Here is a 6531-nt window from a genome sequence, read left to right as displayed (position 1 = left end):
ATAGCAAACTTTTTGATTTTTGGATTGCACAACATTTTTTAGTTGTAGTAAGGTCACAAAGTCATTGACTCTGCTCCAGTTTTGCGGGCCACACTTGAACATAAAATCTGCTATGGCATTTTATTATCAATTTATATTTTGCCATATAATTTGTGGTATCCACAATTATTGTAATCTAGCTCAAGATATGTCAGTAAGGATGTATTTGTGTTGCAAAAAAGCATTTTAACTCATTGCCAATCTACCTCATATTCTTGCAAATATTATTCCAACAAATGATTTTTCCAAATTTTTCCATTTTTTACTCTGGCTATGCTAAATTTTTATTTTCAATTCTAGGTCTCATTAATTTTCATGGTTTGTGTACTCATTTTTACATGTCAGTTACAGATTCTCCACTCATTTCAACTCACGTGATATAAACCAATTGCATACAATCAATAACAGTTATTTTGAAAATTTTGTTGCAAGCTGCGTTAACAGTCTTCCGCCTAATATCCGTTCTCTTCGCAGAGAAAAGCATTCTAAAAGCTATTTGTCAAACTATTTATTCAGTTTTAATGGCTAACTGTTTCTTTTTTTTGTTTTTTGTTTTCGTTTTAATATTGTTGAACGGCTTGATTCGAAATTTTTTTTATATATGTGACATGACATTATTGCCCATAAAGGACTATATATATACCACTAGGCTGTCTCGCAGACTTTAAAAAGGTCAATGCATGGCTAAAGAGTGCTCATATTACAAAATTGATAAGAATGGCCATGAGACGTACACCTTAAAACACCAGGCAGTGCTCAGCAACCAAAAATCTGATGAACTGAACTGACAGACATGTGAAAGCTGCGGATATTGAGAGCTCATTAAGGTGAAGGATGTGAGCCTACTTGATAAAAAGTGCTACAGAAAGAACCAGATTGTTGCACAGGTATGATGAAGGCATAGAAAATATGCCAGGATCTGTTAGAACTGCCACAAGATGGCCGTCAACTTGAACAAAATTTTTGCTATTAGAAGGGCATAAATAATCATAGGCTCAGAGCAGGCCGAAGCTGCAAAAGAAAAGTTTGACTCGGCTAAAAGCATGAGAAAATGAGAGAAATATTTTAAAGTTCGCTATACAATATCAAGTTGACTGACAGGGTTAATTTAGTACACACACAAACTTCCAAGAATAATGTGAGTTTCAACCAAGATGTGAGGTAGTGAACATGCGAACTATATTAAAATGTATGGACATACATTGTCAGGCAGTGGTAGATATACTATTTCTTTTTATGTACGCAAGGAACCAAAAAACTTGGACTTATCCTCGTAGTGACACTGGACATAGCTACTTATAACTACATACAGTCAAACATGGATAACTCGCCCACGGATAGCTCGAACACATGGTTAATTCGAACGGTTTCTTTGGTCCGTTCCCACGTAATGATAAATTGCTATAGATAACTCGAACTCAACACTGTTAATTCGAACTGTTTTTTTTCCCAACGGCTACCGAAACGGTTGTTACCACTTTAGAAAATCACTTTATTCAAAGCCATAGAGGTAAACCTCATCTTTTCGTAATTCATAAGCGTCGTTATTACCACAATCGGCAAAATATTTTTGTCAACGACTTTTCTAAAGGTTTGGTGAAATTTGATTTATACTGCTAAATGATGTATAGCACAGGCTAGCCGGGTCACGCGCACAAGGATTTTCGCCACGCACATACGAAACAAAAACAGCATGTTGTTTTTGTTTTGTATGTGCGTGGCGAAAATCCTGGAGTGCTTGACCCGGCTAGCTGGCGATGAATAGTTTTCCGACGTTGATTCCGTGTTGAATCAACGTCGGAATGTTGAATGTTTAAAACGTCTTAAAAATTGTTGTAATTAAATGTATATGTTGTCTTAGCTAAAAAAAACTATTCATCGTTTGACCTAAACACAGAATACGTGTGTACATTTAATAAGTATCCATTCCAAAAGTGTGAGTGATATACAATGTACCGTTAAACCTTGTAAAACTTTTAATTGAACTGCCTCGGAGTGTTGCTCTAAACGAATCTCAGGTAAAGTAAGGTAATCTTTGCATAAACTTCAAGAAAGTTCGGCAAAATTGATCGTGGGTAAAACGCTCAAAAGAAAAAGATCTCTTTTCTTTTGAGCATTTCAACAACGATCAAGTTTTGCCAATGTCAATCTAAAAAACGTCCTGGCAATAACATCACCTCAAACAACAAACCAATCTCAAGTAATAGAAAAATCTCTATACTTTTTGATAAAAACGTTTTAAACTTTACATTAGAAGCATTTAATTTGAAACAAGCCATTTGTGCTTTTGATTTATATTATAGTTTGTATATGTACATGTATCTACTAATAAACAAGTAAATACATGGACTTTTGACAGTGCTCTGATAACTTGAACACTCTGATAATTCGAACACTTTTGCTCGGTCCCTTGAAGTTCGAGTTATCCATGTTTGACTGTAGTTACATGTGCAATTATGTTTGATTCGAGCTCTAAACTAATCAAAGTTGAAAACTGTTTTAAGCAACTAAAAAGAAAGCATAACTAAACTTATGCACTATAGAGACATGCATAAACACATGTGGTGCTATTAAATATGGACTATAAATGCTTTTTATCTTACTGCTGTCTCAGTTGACTACATAATTACATCAGGGCATTATGGTAATGGAACCATAGACATTATCTTCTGACAACTATAAACTCAATTAACACTAAACCATTACTATTTCATTGTGATATATCTATTGATGTACATGTAGATGCAACTATGCTAGATCAGTTAACTACCCAACTTCATCTGTCTTTATAAGTCTTTTTCTAATTTGTGTAAGAAAGCGCTCCTAATTCTAATGACTTTGATTACTATGGCAGTGAAGTAATCAAGTAAACAGGCTGTAAAGTTGTGTCTAGACAAGATCTACATTAACTACACTAAATTTCATATTAAAAATATGATTTATTAAATGGTTACTCTAAACATTATTAAGCGTAACTGAATTCAGAGCGAAATCTCAACAGTAAACTTTTTTTTCTGCTCTCCAATCACCTATCAGTGGGGTAGAAATTTTTTAGCGGCAACCCACTCAGAGAATATTTTTGTTGCTTTTTGTCAAATTATACTTTTTGAATAAATATCTCTTAAATTAATTGGCTTCTGCAAAATATATACCAACTAAAATTTGGGTTTAATTCTAAATGCACCATGTCAAAATGACGCTTATTAAAATTTACAATAGTGACATGTGTATTAGAATCCATTAAAATGAATGTTGTAGTCTACTGAACGTCGTGTCAGATGCCACATCTTTGTTGCAAATATCAAGAATTTAAAATTTGGGAACAAATTTTCAACAGGTATTTACGTTTTAATAAGTATTTGTCTAAACATATTGCTTTACTTGCCAGTAAAATTATTAATTAACTAAGTGAATATCAGCTATGAAATGAATGCAATATGTGAACATTGCACATTTCAAAGAATGTATCAGACCAATTTTGGTAAACTTTAGGTATTATAATAGTCACATACTTCGTAATCAGAAATGTCTCCCATTTCCTATTTGTCCTTTTGGCTATGTATTACTACATGTATGTATGTATGTATGTGTGCATGTATGTATGTGTGCATGTATGTATGTATGCATGTATGTATGTATGCATGTATGTATGTATGCATGCATGTATGTATGTATGCATGTATGTATGTATGCATGTATGTATGTATGCATGTATGTATGTATGCATGTATGTATGTATGTATGCGTGTATGTATGTATGTGTGTATGTATGTATGCGTGTATGTATGTATGCGTGTATGTACGTATGCATGTATGTACGTATACATGTATGTATGTATGCATGTATGTATGTATGCATGTATGTATGTATGTATGTATGTATGCATGTATGTATGTATGCATGTATGTATGTATGCATGTATGTATGTATGCATGTATGTATGTATGCATGTATGTATGTATGTATGCGTGTATGTATGTATGCGTGTATGTATGTATGCGTGTATGTATGTATGCGTGTATGTATGTATGCGTGTATGTATGTATGCATGTATGTATGTATGCATGTATGTATGTATGCATGCATGCATGCATGTATGCATGTATGCATGTATGCATGTATGCATGTATGTATGTATGTATGTATGCATATATGCATGTATGCATGTATGCATGTATGCATGTATGTATGTATGTATGTATGTATGTATGTATGTATGTATGTATGTATGTATGTATGTATGTATGTATGTATGTATGTATGTATGTATGTATGTATGTATGTATGTATGTATGTATGTATGTATGTATGTATGTATGTATGTATGTATGTATGTATGTATGTATGTATGTATGTATGTATGTATGTATGTATGTATGTATGTATGTATGTATGTATGTATGTATGTATGTATGTATGTACATGTATGCACTTGCTAAAATTTGTTCAACAAACTCTTGTAAACGAAGAGCACAAACGAAAAGAACATAGCTCTGTATCAGCCTCTAGTGAAAAAAATGCTGTCGCCAACCCTGATACTGCTCTCGGCTACCAGACTGCAAATTAGACGCCGGGTTACCTGCTGGTACTGTAATAAAATTAGCCATGTTCAACGTTTCGGTAGAGAGAGAAACACAGAGAGAGAAAAAATGCAGAACCCAAAGATGTTCCACACCAAGCTAAGCATGGAGCAGATAACTATCCTGACACGGGTGAGTCAGCCTTTTTGGCTGATACGGGTAGTGACTCCACCGATAAAATTGATCAAAGCTGGCTGAAAGATTCAGACGCTACAAACACATGACTTGTTAAAAAAGTTTTTTCAGCGAGTTCACTCAATTTAACAAACCTCATAAAGTAGAAGTAGCTGATGGAAGCTATGTAGACGCCATTGGAATAGGTAACATTAAAGTATCAACGCAGTTAGGTCGTAGACTAAATCGCAAAGCCACGTTATATGATGTTCTGTACATACCTGACTTCAGCACAAACCTGTTCTCTATTTGCGCTGTAGCTTCTAAGGGCCTGATTAATCAATTTGGAGATAGTCGATGTTGGCTTAAAAACCAATGAAAACAGGTATGTGGCCGAGGAACACTCATAGATAAACTGTATTACCTGGATATAGAAACTTCGCATGACAGTGTGCACATCACTTCTCACAGTGGTGAGCTGTGGCATCAACGCCTTGGTCATGTTCATGAAGCCGCTATACATTGTATGAACAGGGAACAACTGGTGAGTGGTGCTAATCTATCTGGTGCAAAACTAGGTTTGTGCAAACCATGTGTAAAAGGAAAAATGTCGAGAAAACCCTTTAAGCCCAATAGCGACATCAAGTGCACGCGTGTCCTTGAACTTGTACACACAGATGTGTGTGGTCATATGCAAACACAATCCATAGGAGGTAGTAAATACTTCGTTACCTTTATCGATGATTGCAGTAGATATACTCATACATATTATATAGGAGATAAGTCTGATGTATTTTCTAGATTTTGTGAGTTTGCAGCTTTAATAAGCAACCAAACCGGTAAATCAATTCACACAATACGCTTTGATCGGGGTGGCAAGTATATCTCTACAGAATTCGAAAACCTTCTAAAGTCCTAAGGTATCCATCATGAACTGACTGTTAGACATACTCCAGAGCAAAATGGTGTGGCCAAACGTTACGACAGAACGGTATGTGAATCTGCTCATGCTATGATCATAATTGCAAATCTTCCCAAATCTCTATGGGCTGAGGCTGTTGCCACCACTGTTTCTTTAAGAAACATAATTTCGACTGGCACACACAAAGCGCCGACAACACCTTATCAGATATGGTATGGTGAGAAACCTGATATAGATCACCGTCGAGTATTCAGCTGCATTGGATATGCTCACATACCAGACGCTATTCGTAGAAAGCTTGACGCCAAAGCTGAATCCATGAAAATTTGTGGGCTATAGTGAAATGTCTAAAGGCTATCACTTGTACGACTATCAATCTAATTCTGTGGTTGTGAGAAGGGATGTTATGTTCAATAAACAACAGTTGGGTATCACAGATGTATTGCGTATCCCAGCCACATCGTGTATCTCAGCCGCAAGTCCAAGAGGGCACAACCCTGCTACTGTAACAGTAAATATTTGCAGTGCTGACAAAACTCAACTTCGCCGATCTGACCGCCCTCGCAAATCACCACAGCGCCTAGGTATAGACACCGCTTGACATGTTAGTGAGAATGTCGAACCCTTGAACCTTATCGAAGTAGAAATGTGTGAGCAGCGAAATGAATGGTTAGCTGCAGCGGAGAATGAGTATGATGCTCTCATGAGCAATGAAACATGGACACTTGTAGAGCTGCCTTCACAACGTAAATAAATTGGATGCAAATGGGTATTTAAGGCGAAGTACAATGCCGATGACCAAGTCGATCGTTTAAAAGCTTGCCTTGTAGCAAAAGAATATGCGCAAAAGCTGGCATTGATTATGATGAAACATA

The sequence above is a fragment of the Watersipora subatra genome, chromosome 5 (assembly GCF_963576615.1).
Source record: "Watersipora subatra chromosome 5, tzWatSuba1.1, whole genome shotgun sequence".
NCBI lineage: Eukaryota > Metazoa > Bryozoa > Gymnolaemata > Cheilostomatida > Watersiporidae > Watersipora > Watersipora subatra.
This window is presented reverse-complemented; position numbering follows the sequence as displayed.